The following is a 14,672-nucleotide window of genomic DNA, read 5'->3' on the forward strand; positions in this document are numbered from 1 at the left end:
TCAGACCCCGTAAATTGAGCAGTTTATGTAGTGATCCAGAGTTTTTCTATTGATTAGCACTTAACATACATAAATATGAAAATTAAATGAGATCATATTGATCTGCAATCTGCTTTTTGGTTTCTTCTTTTTAAAATATTGTGATATGTTATCATACACACAGATGACTATATAAATTAATGTGTACATTTTAATGAATTATAATTAAATGTACACCAGGGCAACCTCTACTCAAGTTAAGAAATACAAAATTTCCTGCACCTCAGAAGCTGTCTGTGTCCCTTCAGGACCACAAGCACTTCTCAGTCTTCCATAGGAAACCATGACCTTGATTTTTGTGACAATCATTGCCCTATTTTTCTTCATACCTGCGTCACATATTTGGGTATCCCCAAATAATATGTTTAGTTTTGACTGTTTTGAACTTTATATGAAAGGGATCATACTGAATGCACTTTTCTGTGACTACTTTCATTCAGTAATATTAATGAGATTCATTCATTGTTGTTGCATGTAGCTGTAGTTCATTTATTTTCATGGATGTATAATATTTCATTGCCTGGATATAAGTCAATTTGTTTATCTGTCAGACTGCTGATGGACATTTGTGTTGTTTCCAGTTTTTTTATATTATGAATAGTGTATTCTAAGTAATTTATATACATCTCCTGGTATAAGTTTATAAAAGTTTTCCTATGATATGTGCCTAGGAGAGAGATTGTTGTATCATACAGTTTGCCCATGTTTGTATGTATTAAGTAACCCAAATTGTATTTCAAAGTAGTTTTACCAGCAGTAGTTGAGAGGTCCTGTTTCTTCACATCTTTGTCAACCTTTGGTATTGTTAGACTTAAAAACTTTTGACTATATGTAGAATCTCATTGTAGTATTAACTTGCATTTACCTGACTTCTAATGAGTCTAAGTTTTTTTTTTTCACATAATTAATGACCATTTTGGTTGTCTGTTTATTAAGTGTCTATTCAAGTCATTTGTCTGTTTTTATTTAGAGTTATCTTTTATTTAATCATTCTCAAGTATTCTTTATATGCAATTTTTCATCAAATCTAAGATGCCATTGATTAAAAATGTACCGCTATTTTATGTTACATTGAAAAAGGGAACATCATCAATTAAATTAGAACTCACCACTGGCTGTGATATGTACCCTATTTCTGTGATGATAAAATGTGAAAAAAAAACCCTTACATTTTAGAAACGAAAAAATACAGTATTCTAGGTATAAGATCTTTGGTAATTATAGGTGCTGCCAACAGCTTCTCCCAATTTTTGGCTTAGTTTTTCTCTCTCTTTATAGTTCCTTTGATTAACTGAAGATCTAAGTTTTAAGAAAATCAAAAATCTTTTGAAACCTATCTACTTTTTTCTCTCTGTTTTTTTCCTTTCTGCATCTTGTTTAAGAAAGCCTTTCCAACTGTGAAATAATAAAGATATATTATTTTCTAAAAGTGATATAGTTTTACCTTTGTCATTTCATCTTTGATCTACCTAGAATTAATTTTAGGTATAGTGTGAAGTAAGGGTCCAAGTGTGTATTGTTCATTATGGCCTTTTTCTTTATGAGTGAGTTTGATTCAAGTTTCTATTCTTCTCCGTTATTTGTCAACCTTTGTGTCAATACGGTATTGAATTTCCTGTAGCTTAGCATCTGTTAGAGCAAGTCCCTCTTCATTTGTTCCTCTTCAAGGGTATTTTGGTTACCCTGGATCACCCATTTATCACACACACACAAAATACCTCCCAAACAAAAAATCCCTAGAACTTTAAGGTTTCATTGAATCTATGAATAAATTTGAGAAGAAGTGACATCATAATAATAATTGAATCTTACAATTCTTTGGTGTGGGAGTAATCCTTATTAATTTCTCTTGATAGATAATGTTTTATGGTTTTGAGAATGTCTTGCCCATTTTTGGTAAGATTTATTCCTGGTTATTTTTTATGCTATTGAAAGCAGAATTTATATTTTTGTGTTTTGTTGCTGGTATATAAAAATATAATTGAGGTTTTTATATTTCCCATTGTATTCAGTAATATTTTATTAATTCTAATAATTTACTTATAGATCAAAAATGTTTTCTACACATACAGTCATAGCATCTGTGAGTAATATCAATTCTATTTCTTTTGGCTTTTTGCTTGCCATGATGCATAGTCTAGGATTTCCAGGGTAATACTGAACAGAGGTGGTAATACGTAGAATAAGGCATTCTCGTCTAAGTCCCACTCCCAAATACAGTGCTCCATAGTTCAACAGTAAGGATGGTGTTTGCTGTTATTCTGGGGCTTTTTTTTTTTTTTTGAGTTATATTCTATAAGATTAATGAATATCCAAGCTTTGTGAGTAACTAGCTGGATGGTCTTTGGCAAATAATTTTACCTTTCTATGAGTTTTCTCATGAGAAAAACATGGATGTTCTACTCTAGATTCTCTGATAAACAGACTGGGACAAGGATTAAGTGCTAATGCTTTATAAGAGAGGTGTAGTCCCAAGGTAGCAAGAAGGAGTGCAAAGGAAAGTTAAGGCCAGGCAGTACAGGAAGCAGCGCAAGGCAATGGCTCACTGTCCTGGCCACTGTCTCACGACGAGCTACAGAGGCAGGAGCAGTTGCAAAGCCGGTGAGTCTCTCAGCCACGCAAGGTGCCTCCAGATAGGCTTAATGACAGCGTAGTTTCGGAACAGTCAATGGGTAGGAGGCAGGAGAGGGATTCTCTCCTCCAGCTTCCCGTTTTTTCCTGGAGGGTCAACATTTGTCCCACTGGGAGCTAACTTCCTCTCATTTCTGGGTTGCATCACCAGGCTCTTTGGCAGTTGTGGGCAGCCAGATCCCATACCCTGAGGAGTCATATTTCATCTGAGTCTGGAGGTTGTGGGAAGAGCTAGAGACTCCAGGTGAGTGGTTGGCCAGCCTTGGGCATCACAAGGGCCTGCATGAAGTCTGGCTGAGATGGTGAGTGAAACAGCTAATGACTAAGAGTCCAGGAGACATGTGAGGCTGAGAAATGATGAGGCTATGCATAAAACAGGTTTGTTTATAGGGCTGCTACTAGTACCTACATCATAAGGTTGTCTTGTGGATTAAATGTTACTAGTTTTAAAATGCTTAGAAAAAAGCATTGTACAGGGTGAGCTCTCAAATAGTATTAGCTAAAATGCAATCCAATTTATCAACCTTTTCTCTGTAGACAATGATCCTTGTGGAATGCTTAGAAAAGTCTTCTCTACTCAGCTATTGTAGAAATAACATCCATCTGGATTGTATTTTGGCATGTGAAGTGAGGTCAGAATCACACTTTATGTTTTTCCAAATGACTTGACACTAGTCCAAACACCATGTATTGAGTATTCCATATTTCTCCCTTTGCTTTGAAATTTGATTTATAATATATTAAATTTGCATATTATTTGCCACTTTACCAACTCTTATTCTATTACATTGATATATCTATAAATTCTAATATACTGTTCTAAAGATTGTAGCTTTATGGGAATAATGTATTGTATGACATGTTTCCATTTCTTGTTCTTTTAAAGATTTTCCTGGCTATTCTCACATGTTTATAATTTTAGGTAAATTTGAGAATCATTTTTTCAAGTTTCTTCTAATAAAATCATGCTGGGATTTTTATTGTGAATACATTGAATACATTGAATTATAGTTTAAGTTAGGAAAAATTTATGATGGTGAAATTTACTTTTAAAAAACAAGATATCTCTTTCCATTTATTCAAACTTTACTGGTCTTAGTAGAATTTTATCGTTTCCAATAAGTGCCAAACATTTCTTGTTACATTATTCCTAGATAACTTATAATTTCCTACTGTTGTGAATGGAATGTTTTCACCTATCATATATTTTACTTAATTATTGTTTGTATATCAGAAATCTGTTAGCTTTATTTTAAAATGTTTTGGCAGCTTTATCAAGGTGAACTTTACAGTATTGTAGAATTCATCCATTTCAAGTGTACATGCCAATGATTTTTGGTAATATACTGAGTGGTGCAATAAACACCGTAAGTTAATTTTAGAATATTGTCCTTCCTCCAGGAAGATCGTCCATGCCTGTTTACAGTTAACCCCAGTTTTTATTCCCAGCCCCAGGTGAACACTAATCTACTTTTTGTCTCTATACGTTTTCTGGACAATTCATATAAATAAGCCATACAATATGTAGTCTCTTGTGTCTCTTTCTTTCATTTAGCACAGTTTTTTTTGAGGTTTATCTATGATGTAGCATGTGTTAATAGTTTGTTTCTTCTTACTACCAAATAGTATTCCACTGTATGTTTATATCACATTTTGTCTATCCATTCACCAGCAATGGACATTTAGATTGTTTTCAGTTATGGACTGTTACGAATAATGCTACGATGCACCTTTGTGTGAAGTCTTTGCGTGGACATGTATTTTTATTTCTCTTGGGTAGGTATGTAGGAATGGAATGATTGGGTTGTGTGGTAATTTTATGTTTAACTTTTTGAGAAGTTGCCCAGCTGTTTTCCAGAGTGGCTATACTATTTTACATTCCTACCAGCAATGTGTGAATGTTCTATATTGACTTAATTTTTACTTTTTTGAGTAGAGATAGATTTATGTAGAGAGCTACATAAGACAAGAGAAAGGCCACGAGGTGTGGGTGTGGGTGCTCAGGTTAAAATAAAAGTAGATACACACTCCATAGACAGAGCACAGGCCATCCTACTCAGAAGGGGGAGGAGCTCTGTTGACTTTAAAATATCTATTTTGTATGTGACTATCTTATTGAATAAACATTTTTATAAGTGATTTTTCTCTTGATGCTTGTATTAATATGTACTCACGACTGCAAGTGACAGTATTCCAACTCAAACCAGCTGAAGGAAAAAGAAAAATATATTGGTTTATGTATTTAAGAAGGACAAATGAAGTGCTGATCATACACATCTAGAATTCAGGGACTTAAAAGATAGTTAGGGGGTCTCCCTCTCAGCCATGCTTCTTAATACTTACTAGTCTTGAACATCTGAACAGATGATGATAGAAGCTCAATGTTCATACAGTGTTTCTCCTTTGATTTCTTTATGTAATGGATTATGCTGATGAATCCTTTTGTACCATCCTTGAATCTCTAAAATAAACCGCAGTTGGTCATGTGGTATTTCTATACATTGCTGCATTTTATCTGCTAACACTTTGTTTAGAATTTTTCTTTCTAAATAAATGGGTGAGCTCAATCTTCTTTGTTTTGTACTGTCTTTAACCAATTTGATTATTAAAATGTTTGCTAGAAAAATGAGTTGGAGCATACTCTGTATTTTTATGTGGCTTGGAATAATTTAAATAGAATTATAATAACTTTTCCTGTAGCTTAGATGAAACTCAGTTCTAAATCCATTTGGACTTAGTGCCATTTTCAATGGTAGATTGTTTGATCATTTTTCAACCACTTTTATAATTGGTCTATTCAAACTTTGTACTTCTTCTCAGGTTAATGTTGGCAATTTTTATTTTATTAGGAAATTATCTGTTTTCTGTAGATTTTCAAATGTGTGCCTATGGAGTTTTCATGTGATGTTCTCTCAGTCCTTTTAACCTCTGTGATGTCTTTGGCTGGAAATTGCTTATACCAATTCTACCTAAAATATAAAAGAGTTCCTGTTTCCTTATATCTTCTTCCACTTTCGATGTTATCAGATAATAAAAACAATTCTACAAACTGATGTGTACAAATTTTATCATATTAACTTTGATTTCTATAATTATAAATGAGTGTTAGTATTTTTTCATGAGTTTATCAGTTTAAGGGTTCTCTGCCACTGCTGAAGTCATGTTCATCACCTTCGCCTGCCTTAGAAAGATATTTGTAACTTCCAGTTCTGGTCAGGATGGATCAGGTCCACTGTAGCCTATATTTCCCATAGATTATGACTCATAACTCTGAATGGAAGTTTTAAAAACAACTTGAAGACACTGAAAAAATTTTTTAAAAAATATTCAGATTGGGGCGGGAAGTCAGATCTTGAAGAACAATCAATATGGGAATGAATTTCCTGGTTTTGTTACCTTGTTTGACTCCCAGCTTTAGCCCAAGGGTGGCCCCAATTATAGAACTGTCATAGATCTAGACAGCAAAAACTCAGAGGAAAATTTTTCCTCTGGCAAGAAGACCATGGAAGGTGACCTCTGCTCTTCATCTTTGAAGTCAGTTTTTCATAGACAGCATACAATTTGGCCTCACATTTTTTTAATCCAGCCTGACAATTTTTGCCTTTTAATTAAGGCAGTTAGACCATCTACATATAATATGATTACTAATATAGTTTGGTGTAAATCTGTCATCTTCCACTTTTTTTCCCCCTATTTGTCCCATCTTTCTTTGTTCCCTTTTCCTTCTCTTTCTAACTTCTTTTGGATGAATTGAACATGTTTTGTGATTCCATTTTGTCTCTTGTGTTAGATTACTGGTTAAACTCTTTTTGTTATTTTGAAAGTTGCTCTAGGGTTTGTAACATCCATGTGTAACTTATCACATTCTGCCTTCAAGTGATATGATAGCACTTCGTATATAATATAAACACTCTTCAATAGTACACTTCCAATCTCTTTCCTCTTAAACTTTGTGCTATTGTGGTCATAAGTTTTACTTTTCCATATGTTATAATACCCACATTAACTACTTATTACCTTTGTTTAGAGAGTCAGTTACCTTTACAGGAATTTATATAATAAGAGAAAGATCTTACATATTTACCTATGTGGCTGTCGTTTACAGTGCTTTTTTTCCTTTGTCCAGATCCATATTTCCATCTGATTTTTTTTTTCAGTTCTTCCTGAGCAATTTCTTTTAATATTACTTGTAGTATGGGCCTGCTGTTGGTAAACTTTTTTTGTTTGTTTGTTTTTTGCTTTTGAGTACCTGAAAACAATCTATTTCATCTTTGTTTTTGAAAGATGAAAAATAATTTTGTTGGGTATAGAATTCTAGACTGACAGTTTATTTTCTTTCAGTATTTTTAAAGATGTTGTCTGATGTCTTCTCATCTGCATTGTGTCTGGCAAGTTATTTTTGTTCCCCCCATGTTACATATCAGTTATTTTCAGCTTTACTGAGGCATAATTGATAAATAAATTGTAAGATATTTACAGTGTACATTGTGATGATTTGATGTACACATGCATGGTGAAGGAATTCTCATCATCTAGTTAATTAATATACTCACTACCTTACTTATTATCTTTTTTTGGTGAGATATTAAAATTAATTCTACTCTTTTAGAAAATTTCAATAATAAAATACAGTGTTATCAACTATAGTCATCATGGTTTACATTAGATCTTCAGACTTTTTTCATTTTATAGCTTAATGTTTATACCCTTTTACCAGCTTTACCCTATTTCCCCCACCTCCAGCCCTGCCAGCCACTTTTCTACTCTCTGTTTCTATCAGTTTGACATTTTTTTTTTAAACAAAGATTACACGTGTAAGTGATACCATGCACTATTTGTCTTCCTCTGTCTGGCTTGTTTCACTTAGCATAATGCCCTCAGGTTCTATCCACGTTGTTGCAAATGGCAGTGTTTCCTTCTTTCTAGTGGCCGAATAATAGTACATTGTGTGTATGTATGTATTTATATGTATGTATTTATATATCTATGTATGTATGTAGGTATGTATGTATGTATCTATTTTATCCATTCACCCTTGTTGGAGACTTCGGTTTTTTCCACGGCTTGGCTATTGTGAATGATGCTGCAATGAACATGGGAGTACAGGTATCTCTCTGATACCCTGTTTCCATTTCCTTTGGCTGTATACCCAGAAGTGGGATTGTTGGATTATATGGTAGTACAGTTTTTAAGGTTCTGAGGAACCTCCGTACTGTTTTCTGTTGTGATTGCACCAGTTTACATTCCCACCAACAATGTACAAGGGTCCCTTTTCTCCCTTCTTTGCCAGCGCTTGATATCACTTGTCTTTTTAATGATAATGATTCTAACAGATACGAGGTGATATCATTGCGGTTTTAATTTCCATTTCCCTGATGATTAGTGAGCACCTTTTCATGTACCTGTTGGCCATTTGTATGTCTTCCTGGGAAAATAATGTCTATTCAGTTCCTCTGCCTGTTTTTTAATTGGTTTGTTTTTTCTATTGAGCTTTATGAATTCTTTATGTATTTTAGATACTAACCCATTGTCAGATATATAATTTGCAAATATTTTCTCTCATTTGGTAGGTTGCTTTTTCATTTTGTTGACGGTTTCCTTTGCTGTGCAGAGCTTTTTAGTTTGACTTAGTCCCACTTATTTATTTTTACTTTTGTTGCCTTTGCTTTTGGTGTGAAATTCAAAAAAGTATTGCCAAGACCAATGTCAAGAACTTACTCTCTATGTTTTCTTCTAGGAGTTTTATGGTTTTATATCTTATATTCAAGTCCTTAATCCATTTTGAGTTAATTTTTGTGTATGGTATAAGATAGTGGCCCAGTTTCATTCCTTTGCATGTGGCTGTCCAGTTTCCCCAGCATCATTTATTGAAGAGACTGTCCTTCCCTGTGTATTATTGGCTTCTTTGTTGTAAATTCATTGATCACATATATGTGGGCTTCTCTCTCTCTTATGTTCCACTGATCTATGTGTCTTTTTAAGCCAGTACCATACTATTTTGATGACTATAGCTTTGTAATATAGTTTGAAATCAGGAGGTGTGATGAAACATAATGTTTTGTTTTAGTTTTTTTTTAATCTAACTGCTTTTAAGTTTTTTTTTTAAATCACTGGCTTTGAACAATTTGATTATGGTGTACATTGGTATAGTTTTCTTAGTATTTCTTGTGATTGGGGTTAGCTGAGATTCTTGAATCTGTGGGCTTATAGATTTCATCATATTGTGAAAAATTATGGTCATTATTTCTTGATTTTTTCGGGTGTGTGTATGTTCCCACATTTCCTCTTCTTCTGAGACTCCAGTTACAAATCTTATTAGGCCACTGGAAGTTTTCCCATAGCTCATTGATGCTGTCCTCATTTTTTAAAAATCCTCTTTTCTTTCTATGTTTCTTTTTTTGGATAGTTTCTGTCGTTCCATCTTCAGGTTCATTAGCCTTTTCTTCTGTAAAATTTAATTTGGAATTTGGCATTAATCCTATGTAGTGTATTTTCCAGCTCACACATTGTGGTTTTCTTCTCTAAATGTTTTATTTGGTTCTCTTAAAATATCTTACGTATCTTTATTTAAATTTTTAACACATGGAATGTAGTTATAGTAAGTGTTTTAATGATGATGTTTGCTGATTCTAATATCTGTGTCAGTTTTGGTTTGGTTTTAACATATGTATTTATTTTATCTCATTATGGATCATATTTTCCTCCTTTTTCGTATCTGGGAATTTTTTTACTAGATCCCAGACATTGTGAATTTTTCCTTGATGGGTGCTGGATATTTTTTTTCTCACCCTTTGATCTGGGACACAGTTACTTGAAGCCTTTCTGGATTTGCTTTTAGGATTTATTAGGCAAAACTAAAGCAATGCTCATTAGAGAGCTAATTATTCCCCACTATTGGTACTAGAGTCTTCTGTGTATTCTACCTCATGGTCTGAGAATCGTAAGGTTCCCAGCCTGGCTGGTGGGAGCAGGCACTATTCCTCACTAAATGGGAGCACTGGGCATTGCTACTTCTAAATCTTTTGGATGTTCTCTCCTCAGTGTTGGCTAGTTTCCTCACATGCATGTGCTTATCATATTCAGCTGAATATTCAAGGAGACCCTCTGCAGATCCCTGGAGCTCTCTTTTTGTGATACTCAGTCTTCTCTTTTAGTCTCTCCTGCAAATGCTAGTCTCCTCAGTCTCCCCAGGCTCTCAGCTACATCTCCTTAAGTCAAGGATTATTTCCTTTTGACGAATTTACCCCTTTATTATTATCAAGTGTCTGTCTTTGTCCATCACTATAGTCTTTGTTCTAAATCTTCATATTACCAGTGAAGTGACATCCTTCTAAGTAACCTACTCAATGCCCAGGAATTAGGAGGTTTTCGTGTCGGCTGGCAGGAAAGGGAACCATTCCTGGCTTGGTGTGAACTTTGGGGATTGTTCCCCCTGCTCTGTTTCCAACTCCTTGGGGAGCTTCCCCACAAGCATGCTCTGGGCTGTGTTCACTTGAAGACTCAAGAGGCTCTGATGCTCTCTGGAGCTTTCTTTCAGCTGCCCTTCCTCTTCTCTGTCCTGTGCGCTCTAGCCCCTGTCTTCCAGGAAACCGCAAGCCTCTGCCTCCCTTCTCTCTTCCTGTGTTGTGGCCAGGACGTTCCCTCCAAGCAGAAAGCTGAGGTGACTGTTGGGCCCAGGGTCTGTGTTCCCACTCTCTCAGGTGTCACTGTCCAGAACTGCCTGATGTCCAGTATCTGAAAACCATTGTTTCGGGCGTCATGTCCTTTCTGGGGGTTATTTCAAATGGAAGGGCATATCCAATCTCTGTTACTTCATTCACAGTGGGCAAAAGTGGAAGTTCTCATCTTTTACAACTTTAGAAGTATCTATTTTATGGAGGGTAGACTGTATCTAAGATTTCAATGATTACATTGTGTTTTATAAGGTGCATACTGTCTGCTTACTCATGATGAATTATGTTTTCAAATGTTTTATATTGTTACTTTTTATTATGAGCTTGAAGCCGGTGGGCTTTTTCTGTCAGAACCCTGTGTAGCCAGTGTTGAAGGCATGTTCCTCCAGGGGAGGTTTGTACTTCCTTCTACCACCAGATTGTACTCATTTCTCAGTGACACAGAGTTCCCACAGGTTAACAGCCCACTGAAGATAAGCTCACAAAATATATACAGTAATTGTTTTCAGTCATTGGACATCTTTGATATCCTCAGATCACACGGAGAGTGTAAAATCAAAGTCCAAACCCATGTATGTTGCCTGCTCACATTTTTGACTATTCCTTTTTTTTCAGTTCAGAGCCTTAGAAAAGACTAATAAACTTTCTTATGATCCATACATGCTGATGGGCAGTTTCCCCCCCTTAGGAGGTGCTAAGTTTTGTGTAGGTACTTCATGTCTAACTCCTAGCACTACATAGGCTTTTCTGTCCTTACGTGGGTGTAGAAACCCAAGTCCCTAGATTACTGAAACTAGCATCACTTCCCTTCTTCAAGGACCTTCACAGAGTCACTTCTGATATTTATTGTTCTGATTTTCAGTTTCCTCTTCATTTCTAGGATGTGGAGATTCCTCCTTATTACTTAAGGTGTTAACTATTAAAAATATGTATATATATATAAACTAAAAATATCTCTCTTCCAGATAACTACATGACTTGCTTTGATTATTAGCTAGTGGCAACTTAGTGAGGCTTCCAGCCTTCAATAATTTGCAGTTAAAAAATAAGGACCCAAATACAGATAAGAGAAAGGGTTTTAATATTGCCAGTAATTAAGGGAAATGTTGGTTGGGTAGTGGGACCAGGGAATGGAAAAAGCAAGAATAGAAGAGTGGGATCCCGGCAGAGAAGTGTAGGTGCAGTAAAACTAATAATCACCTTCTACTGGGTGCTGACTATGTGCAGAGCACTTGACATATGGTTCCCACTGATCTGCCTGTTAAGGAAGCTAATAGTATACCCAGGGTTGTCGGGGTTTTTTTGTTTTTGTTTTTTCAGTTTTATTAGGTAGAATTGTTATAATTTGACTGTACATACGCAATATATTGCATGTAAATACATATACACAATATCCTGCACATATTTTAAAAAATTTGTATATATGTACTGTTCATTGTAGACCCAGGGTTTGAGCCCAGGGCACCAGGATGTGAGAGGGCTGATTTTAATTGGATCTATCTGTTCTTTGCATTAAACTATGCTGCCTCCCTTAGGTGTGTAGAACACACTGGATTCTTGTGAGAAAGGATGAGGGTAAGATTATGACAGTCCCTTTGGATAAAATTCTTGTTCCTGATCTTACTGTTATTTTGTAGTGAGTGTACATATATTTATGCTACCATGCATATATACACACACACAATACATATATGTACACACATAATATACATATGCACATATACACTTACTGTATATGATAGTAATGATGATTTCACCTGTATCTATCCCTCCAAAGCAGGACTTTTGTGGTGACTCAGGCTACATGTGCTATCACGTCTGTCTGATTTTGTCAGTGGGAATCCGCTGGATGCCAGGCCTAGATACTCTTACACAGGGTTCGGTGAAATTTTTCTATAAAGGGCGAGGTAGTAAATATTTTTGGCTTGAGGGCTGTATGTTCTCTTGCTGCAGTTCCTCAGCTCTGCTGTTGTATCATGAAATCAGCTATAAGTGATATGTAAATGCATGGGTGTAGCCATGTTCCAATTAAATTTTATTTATCAAAACAGGCAGGGGGCCAGATCTGGTCCATGGGCTGTAGTTTGCTGACCCCTGCTCAGGAGTCTATTCCGTGATGAAATGCCATGATCACATATATATATCCATCAACCAAGGCTTCCAATGTACTGTGGACCCCTCAGGGCTGTCTGAGTCAGGTGGACAGATTTCAGGGAGAGTTGAGAGAAAATGAGATGGAACTCTCTGGCACACAGCTCTTCTTATCTCAGCCTGACTGCGAAGAGCAGCTAAACAATGATGGTGATGGCCAGGGAGTTCTTTCAAAGAGAGTTATATTATTCCATTGACTTTTTGTTTTTTTATTGGCGTATAGTTGGTTTACAACATTGTGTTACTTTTTGAATCATCCTTGCTTCCCAGAGCCTGCTGGGGCTGGTAGAATGACCAAAGTGAGGTTTTTAGATTATTACATGTTAGATACAGAAGTGTGTAGTTTTAAGGAAGGTTGTTTTTTTTTTAAGTTAGATTTAGTGTTAATTTTAATAGTTAGTTTAGTAATTTTATAAAAAGACAAGATGCCAGGGACAAATAGTGACTTTCCAGTCATGATAACTTCCCTTCTGAAAGTCATGATCTAAGTTTCAACAAGGGTGTAACAGGAGGGCTGAATTTAAATTGGTACCCACTGACCTGATTTGACTGCCCCAAATCTGAGTCTTGGGGAACAGACAGGTCCTGAATGGCATTGTCTGAAGCATCGAGGTTAGATGGATTCACTTTGCAGTAGCGTATCATTTATGGCAATCATAGTGAATTTTCCTTTGCTTTCAGTTTGGATCAGGACTTTCTTGTATAGCTTTTTTGTTTGTTTTCTTCCTAGGGTTTCTAACTGTGCTTCTGTTTTTGTGGTGATAAAAGGATAATGTGCCTTCATCTGATAATCCTATCTATCCAGCTTCCATTTTTAAATAAAAATTTGTATGTAATTTTTTAAATATGGCATATATTTCTAAGGGTTGAATATCAATAATTCTAAAATGATTTCCTTCCCACTTTATTCCTTTATTTGCTTAGTTGCCGCAGTAGGTAATTACTGTTATGAATTTCTTAATCATTCTTTCATTGAATTTTTTATGCATATGCAAGCCAGTGCACATAATATTGTTTCTTCTCCCCTTTTTACACAAGGGATAACATAAATATTTTTCTGCATCTTGCTCTTCACTTAATAATATATCTCTGTGATCTTTTAGTGTTAATCCATAAAGAGCTTTTCCATGTGTTTTTACAGCTGTAGTCTTCCATTGTTTAAATAACCATAGTGTATTTAATCCTTGTTTTATTGACATTCTAATCTTTGGCTAATGCCAACAACATCATAATGAATAACTCTGTCCATTGGTCATTTTGCATGTGCCTAAGGATGGGATAAATTCCTAAGAGTCAATTTCTGGGTCAAAGGTTGTATCCATTTGAATTCTGATAATTGTTGGCAATTTGTCCTCAGTATAGGCTGTACCATTAAAACCCCTAAAAGAAATGTGTGAAAATACATGTTTCTTCAAAGCAGTGTCATGACACCATTCCAGTGTCTTGGATTTTGGATTTAGTCTGATTGATGAGAAATAATATCTAAGCATAGTTTTAATTTAGATTCCTTTTATTATGAGTAAAGTTGAGCATCTCATATGCTTTATGAGCAGTTTTGTATTTTTTCTTTGAATTTTCGTATCCCTTTTCAGTTTTTTTTTGGTTTTGTTTTTTTAAATTAGAGTTTACTTTTTTCCTTGTTTATGTCTAGGACATTTTATATTCTAGGAAGATTAGCCTTCTACTCTTACAAGGATTACAAGTGTTTTCCCAGTTTGTCATTTATTGTTCCCTATTCTGATTGTTTAATAAGTTGTTTGACTTCTGTTGTAGTAGTTCTTTTTTGTCTCAAAGTCATTTGTTTTTTGTTTTTCCACTGCAGTCAAATTGAACAATTGTCATTTGTGGCTTTTTGATTTTGTGTTTTGATTAGCAAAGTCTTCCCCATTCCAAGGTCATGAAGAAAATTGTCCACTATTTTATCTAATACTTTATGACTATTTTATTTTACAGTTCAAGATCTGATACTTTGGAATTCATCCTAGGGTGCAATGTGAGATACGGTTCTAAGTACATCTATCCTTTTTATTCACAGATTCTGCATTTACAGATGCACCTACTTGCCGGAATTTATTTGTAATTCCAAAATCAGTACAGTGCTTTTGGTGTCATTTGTGGACATATAAGGAGTGGTGAAAATCTGAGTTGCTGGACACGTGCATGTTCCCAGCTGAGGCC

This window comes from Camelus bactrianus, chromosome 10 (assembly GCF_048773025.1).
Source record: "Camelus bactrianus isolate YW-2024 breed Bactrian camel chromosome 10, ASM4877302v1, whole genome shotgun sequence".
Taxonomy (NCBI): domain Eukaryota; kingdom Metazoa; phylum Chordata; class Mammalia; order Artiodactyla; family Camelidae; genus Camelus; species Camelus bactrianus.